This window comes from Microtus pennsylvanicus, chromosome 14 (assembly GCF_037038515.1).
Source record: "Microtus pennsylvanicus isolate mMicPen1 chromosome 14, mMicPen1.hap1, whole genome shotgun sequence".
Lineage (NCBI taxonomy): Eukaryota > Metazoa > Chordata > Mammalia > Rodentia > Cricetidae > Microtus > Microtus pennsylvanicus.
Genome location: NC_134592.1, coordinates 49,620,384 through 49,630,910, shown reverse-complemented (window position 1 = coordinate 49,630,910; position 10,527 = coordinate 49,620,384). Strand labels below are relative to the sequence as shown.

The following is a 10,527-nucleotide window of genomic DNA, read 5'->3' as shown; positions in this document are numbered from 1 at the left end:
AAATGGTAGGAATTTTTCCTTGGTTATGATCTTATTTGAAAGTCACTGACTATGCAGTTTTCATTTAATAAATGTCATCATGGGCTCTAGAACAACTATCATAAACTGTGAAAATAGAAGTACAGCTGATATACTACAAATGGAAAGAAATAGAGTCATACTAAACATTCTATTAAAACCACAGAACATCCAGAAAAGAATATAAGACAAAGGTAGAAAAGAGTAGAAGAAACAAATATAAAATAGGAACAAATATGGTATATAGTAAATATGGTTCTATCAATAATTATGTTGAACAGAGGTAATGTAAATATATCAATGGCTTGTCCAGTGGATTTTAAAACATTCTATTCCAACATGCTTACATAAGGCCCACTAAAACTATGAAGGCACATATATGTTAAATGTAAATCTATCAAAAAAGTAAACTAGACTGATAGGAATCAAAGGTAGTTTCAAAGGCAAGGAATCCTGACTGCTCTTCGGGCTGGAGAGAGGGGGGAGGGGAGCGGGGAAGGGGGAGGGAAATGGGAGGTGGAGGCGGGGAGGAGGCAGAAATTTTTAATAATAAATAATAATAATAATAATAAACTATGTACTCCCCCCAAAAAAACCAACAAAACCTCTCATAACTACCTACAGAATGAGTTGCACTTTAGTCCTCTTGGAAAGTGAGACAGGAGAGCACATCACTGAAGAGTGTACTAATCTCTACAGGGGGAGAGAGGGAATACAAGTTTTTAAGGTTTTGTGAAGCTGTAAGGGTCTATGATGAAATACACATCATATCTGCACAAACATACACTAGATTTCAGGGACTCTCAGACTTTTGGTTGTCAAGCCAGAATTCCAATATCCCTTCAAAAAAAGGTCTGAGAGTCATCAGCTCAGAGGAAAACCAAGAAATACACATTCACTATACCATTTTTCTTTTGTGTATGTGTTTTTAAACTTCTTCTTTTCCTCTATATAGGATGGCTTCTGCCGCAAGGAGATGGGTATACCTTCCCCTGGGCTGCATCATGCTGTTCAATCTCACTAATGCTAACTTAGAGTTTCAAAAGGGAGTGCTTGCCAGCATCAGCGTGGGCATCAGAGAAGATGAGCATGGAACACACGCTCTCTGACACTCAGAGACCTCAAGGAACTCAAGACAGAGCACAGTGTGGATGCCTTCTGGAATTTCATGTTGTTCTTGAAAAAATCTCAGAGGCCCAGGCATTACAGTATCTTCTTAAACATAGCTAAAGACTTGGGGACATGTACATAGACTGTTTGCTTTCAAGGTCTCACGGAATGGGCAGAAGACAGGTGGTATCTTCCAACTATAATTTTCCACAGAAAATGAGAAGAGTTGATTTGAAGGTATACCTATAGAAGTAGTGAAGTGGTATTATTAAAAACTTGATATTTAAAACTTCTTGGTATTTCAGGTTTATCTAGCTAGCAAATTTGTCTTGTTTATTTTCTTATAATAATTACAAAAATAATTAAAAGAATAAGAAAATTATAATTTTCTAATTAAAATAAATAAATTTTACATTATTTAGAAATCAGGAGAGTGCTTGCTTATAAATGATCTTGGAATATAAATATTGCTAGATCATTAAAAATCATCTTATTGCTCCCCCATGAGTAATTCATAAGAAAGTCATACAGCTCTGTATTCATATTGTAAGATTTAAATACCAGGCTTGTTGCAGCCTTCTGAACAAAACATTTTCAATTGGGTTGCTTAGAAGAATGGAATCTTATATTAAGAAATATTAATTTTCCTTGATACTATAGAACTAGATTATAAAATATGTTTTACACTTAGGAAGGAAAACAAAAAATACCTCAAGAAAAATGCCAAGTGAGAGCAGAATCCTGTTAGTACTTACCAAATCACATCTCCTATTGTAATTAAAATTCTGATTTCCAGTTTCTTCATCTAGCTATATAATTGTTTTATTGATAGTGGTTGGAGTATTTGCATATATTTAAGTATTTTGTCAATAATTTGTTATTTAAAAGCATTTTGTTAATTGTCTTTGTTTGGAAATACTACTTCACATGAAAATAAAATTTTTTAAAACAAAAAAAAAGAAGAAGAATTAGTCCAAATGCGAGTAAAGAGCTGCATTGAAGGCTTAGCAGTTATACACTTCCTGATATTGCAGAGGACATAGGTTCAGTTACCAGTACCTACATTATGGCTCCTGATTTCATATAACTTCATTCTAGGGAGCATAATGCCCTCTTGTGTTTCCACAGACACCAATTATGAAGGGGACAAAAAAACTGAACATTTATCTATTTATGCACTTGGTAGGGTTAATTCAATTGAAATGGAGATGTCAACAAAACACACTTCTCAAAATAATCTATTTTCATGCAACATTTTTATGAAGAAGGAAATAAATAATATTCAGTCAATAATGAGAACATGGAGACATGGCAGCTGGTGTAGATTAGATAAGCTTTGTGGAGAGTAGGTAGTATACATTTGGGCTTGAGTACAATTTTGGAACTACTCTAATGAGAAGAAAGAAGGGATTTAATGAAACTCTAGGGAACCAGCACTGGTCAGAGGAAACAACAGAGGTAACTGTCCCAAAACGGTATCTGGCTTGGGTCATTTCCAAAAGTGTCAAGGATCCTGTATAGACATAGACTGGCAGCAATATTGGCAAGGCGACAGCAAATGAGCTCAAGGAATCAGGGCCAGATCATGGAAGGGTCCTTCTGTCTTAGGACTCTAATAAGAAGCATCTGAAATAACACAGATACAAGAAAACAGTGATGTGGAACTAGAAGTTCCCAGGGGAATGGGGGGTGAGAACTCATTCTAGAACAATTTTCAAGGTGAAATCAAGCAATTGCCTAGTTAATATGGACTGTCAGAATAGAAAATGAATCAAGAACAAGTCCCAGTATCTGGGAGAATAGGTAGAATTGGAAAGGCAGAGGCAAGGTAGGTCTGCCTCTGAACAAAGATCTTTTTCTTATGTTATAACGTTAGGACTGTTTTACATGGAGAAATCAACTACTGAATTGGATATAAAAAGGTAGTATTCAAAGAAAAATTTAAAGCTGGCAATTGATACGCAAATCTGAAATATAATGGTGATTAAAAAAAACAGAAACTGAATTATATCACTAGGAAGAAACTGTAGATAAAGAAGATAGAGGAACTGATGAGAAAGACCCAGTCCAGGGCCAAGGAGAATGGAAGAAAAGTCAGGGATTCAGAAGAAATAGTGCTGAGGTAAGAAAAAGACAAATGTAGAAAAAATGATTCACTATAGAAGGAAGTGTAGGGAAATTAGCAATACCTCATATTACCGCATCACTAGCTTTTGGAGCTTTGTAGTAGATAAGCTATCAAGTACTTAATACTACTTAACCACTACCAAAAATATCCTGTCATCTATGAATAGTGTCTATTCTTCAAAAAGCTTCATGCTCTGCTGTACTCACAATTGTATGTTAAGTCATATAGAAATTAAATTTCTAAAGACATTTGTTGAAAATATTTACAACTAAACTATAATTTTAAGGAAAACAACACTAAAATGAAGCCTTCTGGGTTTATATATTTCTCTTCCAAACACACTCCAAAACCTTTAATTTATTCTACAAACACATTTTGGATACCTTTTCCCCTGAAGAAAGAATATTCATTGCAAACATTTTCAGAGTTTTGTGTTTCTTTGTTTAATATAACAGAAGTCCATAACACTTTTTCTTGTGCCAGGCAAACTACTTTCCCAGGGAATAGACTTCTAAATAGACTTTCTATGCCTGAGGCTGCATTAAAAATTATGGGGAGCAGTTACTTTTCTCAGCCATTAATTAGAGATTCATCATGACAAGAAGCGAGGAAGGGAGCATCAAAGACAGAGGTCCTGAGCATGGCAGCGAAGCACAAAGATGATTCACGCAATCATTGCCGTAGATAAACAGCATCTTAGCAGACAGCATCTCTCCCCATCTGCTCCCACCCACTTCTCCATCTCTTCCTCCTGCAGCTCCTTCCACCTTTCCTAAAGTACATAGAGGAGCTCCTTACTAGTGGTTATGTAATTGACCTCCTTATAATGCTGGGGATGATTTTCTAAAGTCCTATCTAAATAGAGGCCATGGGAATCATTTCAAACAAAAGCAGGAATATTTCCTCCAATATCTGAGAGATGTAGTTTTAGCCTCCAACTAAGTTTACAACAGAGAGTTGGGCAAACACATTAGGATGATTTCCTATGTTGAAACTGCTAGATATGGAAAAGAAGCATTTACCTAAATCTGTAGATATCATAGTAACCTATGTATGTGTATGTGCAAGAGTTGAGTATATCCATTTAAAACCTCAATTTTTTTCAGTCATTCAAATTTAAAATATAGTAACTGAACATTGTTATGAATGGTTATGATGAGATATAAAATATTTGTGCTTTATTTACAATTTCTAATCTTAATTAAAACAGAAATATATCATTTTCCCCTTCCTTTACCTCACTACAACTCTCCCAAATCCTTTTACTCCAACTGCTTCCATGCACCTGATTCCCTTTCAAAGTGATGGCCTCTTTATCTAGATTACTTTTGTTTCTTTCTCTCTCTCTCTTCTCTCTCTCTCTCTCTCTCTCTCTCTCTCTCTCTCTCTCTCTCTCTCTCTCTCTCTCACACACACACACACACACACACATGCATATACACATATGCCTAAATATATAAATATATCCTGATGAATGTATTTAGTGTTGCTTCTGTGTATCTTACTTATTTCAGGTGTGATGAGTTTTAATTGCCTTAGGACTTCTATTGCTATGATAAAACATCATGATCCAAAGTAACTTGGGGTAGAAAAGATTTATTTCCGTTTACACTTCTACTTAACAGTCCATGACAAAGGAAAGTCAAAGAAGTAACTAAAGGTAGAAATGATGAAGCAGAAATTAAAGCAGGGGCCATAAAAAGATGCTGCTTATTTGACTTGCTCAGTGTGCCTTCTTGTAGCACCCAGAATAACCTTTCCAGGGGGCTATAAAGTCCACATCAGTCATCAATAAAGACAATGTATCACAGGTTTGTACACCAGATAATCTGGTGGGGACATTTTCTCAGCTGAGTTTTCTTCCTTCCAGATGACTTCAGCTTTTGTAAAGTTAACATAACACTGGCTGGCACAGTATTGAATAAACTAATTCTCTCTCTCCGTAGTCACTGGCTGTGTGTAGTTCTGTGTCTAGTGCCGAGTGCCTGTGAGCTTTCTTGTTCCTCCCTAGAATGTCTATTGGGGTTGTCTTTTATTCTTCAGGCTTTTGTAGGCAGGAATATCATTAAGACATCTTGAATGAAGCTTCCTGTCATTTGTAGAAGCTACAGTCTATTTTTCTGGTTCTTAGAATCTTCCTCCCTTTCTTTAGAGATGCCCCCTTTGCAGGAGTTATGTTGTAAATGTAGGCGGTAGTGCTGGACTCCCCATGGTTGGTTGGTCTCAACATTATGTGAGTTTCAGTAATAATCTCCATAATTGCTGCACAGTCTTACTGAAGCAATCCATTTTGCACATGGACAGACAGTGCAGTATAGCTATTTCCTCCAAACTGAATTATTTTCACTTGGAGGAAAGAAAAGACTCACAAACCTCAGAAACAAAAGGAAGCTTACAAGGCTTGGGAAGCTCCTGAAACTTAGGAGATTCACGAGGAGCTTTCTGTTATTATGTAAGCAGTAATAGTTGCTGGGAATAGAGACTCTACAGCCCATGGCAATACCTGCAAATTACACACAGAGCCCTGATGTTGCAACATTCTTGAGTACTCCCCCATGCTGGGGTTTGCTTTCTAGTGATGTAGCAATCTGGAACTCACACTTCTGCATATAAGCCCCCTACCTATGTTATTGTAAGTAATCACCCCAAAATTCACTGGTTCACTAAGCTAGACTGTGTTGAAACAATTTCTTTTCTCTGTCATTAGTGCTTATCTGGGAATGAACTGACATTGGTTTAGGTCTTCCTAGTATAAGCTCAAACCTAACATGCTTACAACCAGAAACCATACATGTTTTTTTTTTCTTATTCTGATTCCATTGGTCATTTTAACAATACATATTATGGAATAAAAGTATTTTGTCATACAGAGAAATTTATTTTATATTTCTGTTATATCAAGACTATTCACAAAACTTAAAATGATTTATTCAGTATCAAGCAATCATCAACTTTTCAACTGAAATGTCAGCCTTTATCTGACTTCTTTTGATAGCTCTCATAATTGTTAGAAAAATAAGACATTACTGTCACCACTCATGACTAATGCTGTGTAATGTTACTAATTACTATTTGCAGATGTAGAGCATCTCTCTCTCTCTCTCTCTCTCTCTCTCTCTCTCTCTCTCTCTCTCTCACACACACACACACACACACACACACACCACATATATACCACTACCACCACCACCGTACCTATCAAAAACAAAAATGTAAAAGTTTAATACAGTTGTACCTAAATATAAGCAAAGCTGAAAAACAACCTAATGAAGTCAGTGTGTGATTTGTTTATCATCTGGGGGTAGATTGTTAACACACGAGAGTAAATAAAATGGTTGGAATAGGAATTATCTCAAAGCCCCGTTTATAATCATACACTATGTTTAATGTGTGTTTGTCTCTTCATGTATTGATATTTTTTAGTGAATTTCAATGAAAATAATTTCTATGAATATTCTAGGGTAGATGCAATTAAATATGCAATGTTCATTTGGTTAAGTCCAGCTAGAAAAATAACAGAAAATCAGTGCTTGCTTTCCTTACTCCAGAATACTCAGACTTACTCATGAGAGAAAGATGAACCAAATGATTGACTGATTATACACGGAAAGTCTCATTTCGAAGTTGTACTCACTGATAATAGAGCGCTTTATGTGAAAATTCATTCAAAAGAGGTTTATTATATAGTTATTCCAATAACTGTAAATGCTTCAACTGAATTATCAGAAATATATTTATAAACACACCTAGACGAACAGAATTAAAAAAAATAATTTGAATAAAAATAATTAAAATCCTCCACATATAAGAATATGCACACAAAAATTTGGCAGCTCTGTTAAAGGAACATAAGAAGTATAGCTTTCAGAAAAATCAGTGAGATTTAAGACAGAGATGAATTAGCAAGATAAAGATTTGAAAGACCTCTTTAAAATGAGTTTAAACTACAGTGCTGCAGAATTTGGTGTATGATCTGGCAATCCTACAGGACTAAAGCAAAATTTATCAGTTACAATGTTTACAACAGCAAAGATAGAGAGGTGACATGAACATCCAGTAGTGCATAAATGGATAAAGTGTGGAATATATCTATTTATATATAATAATATTATTTCAGCCTTAATAAAAATGTCATGTGTAACAACATACATGCTGTAAATGGGGGCAATTAGGTTATGTTACATTGGTGAGACATAGAAAGACCATATTGTATGCTTTCACCTACTCTAAAACACCAAAATGTGTGATTCATAAAATAAGAGAATAGAACAGTAGTTGTGAGGACTATGTTGCCACGCAGAAGAGGGAAACACATTCGCAAAGTAGGAATATTGAATTTTGCAACACAGACTCTCAGGCAATCTTTATCAGAACATGTTAAAAGTTGTGTTGTTGTTCACTAACTGTCTTAGAAATATTGACTGAAAAATTAACTCAAGAGAATGCAAACTAGCAATCTCTCTCTTAATAGTATTTGTACTTGAGTATGAAATAATCTCTTGTTAATATGCATTTCTGTCAAGAAGATCCAGTCTGAAATCATGCAAATACACATTGGTATCAAGGCCCTTTCATCTTCATTTCTGGTTTCTGCAAGGCCTTCCTTCACATGTCTGCCTGACCTAATCTCTCCCTTTTCTCCAATCTTAAATTCACTTTATCAGGTACTTCCTGGGTGTGACTAAGAAAATATTAACCATCTGGTCTTCTCTAACCTTTTCTATCACCCTTCATCTATTTTAGATCTTAATTAATATCTACTACATTGCTTTACTTCTTTGGCTTTTTCATAGGTACATAAATTCTTTTACACAAAGTTTATTTTGTCCAGGAAAATTATAGGTGGGACATAGGTACATGATAAGCATTTGGTAAATATATGTTAAGTTAATAAATAATAAAATAATTTACCTAAGATGTAAGTTAAAAAGTTATAATATACTTTAAAGCTGTCTTCTAAAGCTCATGTTTAAAATTAAGTATCATTATAACAGGATTGATAGATAGAATCCTTAATAAGTTATTTGAGTGTGAGTGACCTATCTCAGACATGGAATTCTGCCATTATATGCAGCCTGGTGTGCTTTCTCAGGGGCTTCTTGTTCCAGAAGCAAGCTCTCTCACACACACGTGTTCACAATTCCCATTCTTATTAATATTTGCAGCATGTGTGTGCTTTCTTGACAGGAAAAGCACTCTACAGCTTTATGGCAAAGAAGGTCTTTACCAGAAAGCACTTAAATCTTGGACTTCCCAGCTTCTAAAGCCACAAAGCTGAAAGATACCACATAAGCCTGTACAAACATTTCTCAATAAAAAATCTTCTGGAAAAATAACTGTGAGCTGTGGACCTAGTATTTATACACAGATAAACAAGACTGGGAAAATATGCAGACATAAACATTTACAAATAAAACTGGCATTACGGGATTGAGAGATGCCCCAGTGGGGATATGTACTTGCCCTACAAGGCTGAAAACCTGAGTATTGACATCAAGAAACCAGACAAGAGCCAGACACAGTAGCCCAGGCATCTGTGATCCCAAAGCAGTCCTGTGGGAAGACAGAAGGTGGAAAAAAAGAATGTCTGATAGACTGGCTTATGCAGTGGGAACAAGACTGTGTCAAACAATTTGGGAGGATGAGTAACAACACTCAAAGAGTCTCCTCTGACCTCTATGTGGCATAGTGTGTCTACATCCACACACATGATAAAACAGGAGCAACACATGCATGAGTGCATGTGTGCACGCATGCACTTATACATAGTCAATTTAAAATTTTAAAAAATTGTCATCATGTCATCATAACAGGAAAACATTCAGAGCAAACCACATCACTTAAGGGTGTATTGATGTTCTTTAGTATCAAAATAAAATGCCATAGTGAATCCCTTAACCAACAGTTTATTTTCTCGTAGTTCTAGAACTAGCAAGTGCAGTCAAATTGTAACATGGTGATTTATCATGAGGCCTTTCTCTTTGCTTCTCTGTGTCTTCCCAGGAATCTAGCCTTTTATGCATGGTGAGGGAGAGATTTTTTGTAAATGAAGGCTACATTTGGTTTCCAACTTCCAGGACCCAAATAATCACCCAGAAGCTACATTAATTGCAACACTGCTTGACCAATAGCTTAGACATGGTCATGGCTAACTCTTATATCTTAAAGTAACCCATTTCTAATAATCTATGTATCACCACGAGGCTGTAGCCTACTGTAAAAGGTTTTGGGCATCTTTCTCCTTTGACACGGTGTTTCCTTGACTCTGCTTACTCTCTATTATACCTCTAATATATATATTTTTGGGAATTTGGGCACTGTTTTCTCCAAACTGCTTCCTGCTGTTTTTTGGGAAAAGTATTTTTAGGGTTTACAGAGACTTTTCAGGGGGTCTTGTTCCATCAAACCACATTAGCCTGGAAAGAATCCACAGGTTTTCATCTTCTGTGGAAACAAAAGCAGTTTTCTAAAGCAACATATCTTTAGACTCAAATTTTGAAGTCTAAACCTTCACATTGGTTTAGTATAGCAGCACCCAGAGTCAAATATCTTCCTGCAGTCAATAAATTCAGAGAAAATACCATAATATTCTTAGTCCAAGCTTTCTGGGTATAATCCATCTTTACTTGTCTTTTTTGACTCTTACTTTTAATATTTATTTTATTATCCTTACTTCTTTAATCTATGATTGTTTGTACTTCTTTTCTCTCTCTTAAGCCCACATATATTTATCTAACACTGTGAACCATTTAGAAGTCTCTTTTTTTGTCTGAATATACCTTTATTGCATATCTGTAACCATTTTCTGACCAGGGATGTCCTTTTTTTTGAATACTAAGCAAGAATTGCTAGGACCAACTCCATGGCCCTTCCTGTTTCTCCACCCAGTCCAATATGGCAGAGGTATGTTCATGGCCTCTGTGAACCATGCTCACTACCCTAGCTTTAGGGATTCAGCAGATCTATGTCTCCATTAAGCAATTTGTAACAAGCTGTTCTCAGACCACATTTAAGTTCAGGACCTCCCAAAAAAGCCAGAGTTTGTGCTGTCAGTATGAACCAGGAAGCTGGCTCTTAAAATAGTCACATAGTTTTTGCTGCTAATGCTGAGTCAGGAAACCTTCTCTTAAAGGAATCACAGTTCTGCTTGTCTCTAGCCAACAGAGCCCACCTAAGAAACTAATGCTACTAAGAAGCCATGCTTAATTCTGTTCTTTTGTGTCTAGAATTCCTTCCCAAGCTCTCTCAGGTTTTATGTGGATGTAGTTGCC

General features: G+C 35.8%; 1 pseudogene; it reads left to right on the top strand.

Moving 5' to 3' along the window:
• The first annotated feature begins 974 nt into the window (after nt 1-974).
• LOC142834633 (protein FAM237B-like) lies at nt 975-1,377 on the top strand (annotated as a pseudogene).
• Nucleotides 1,378-10,527: the final 9,150 nt, after the last annotated feature.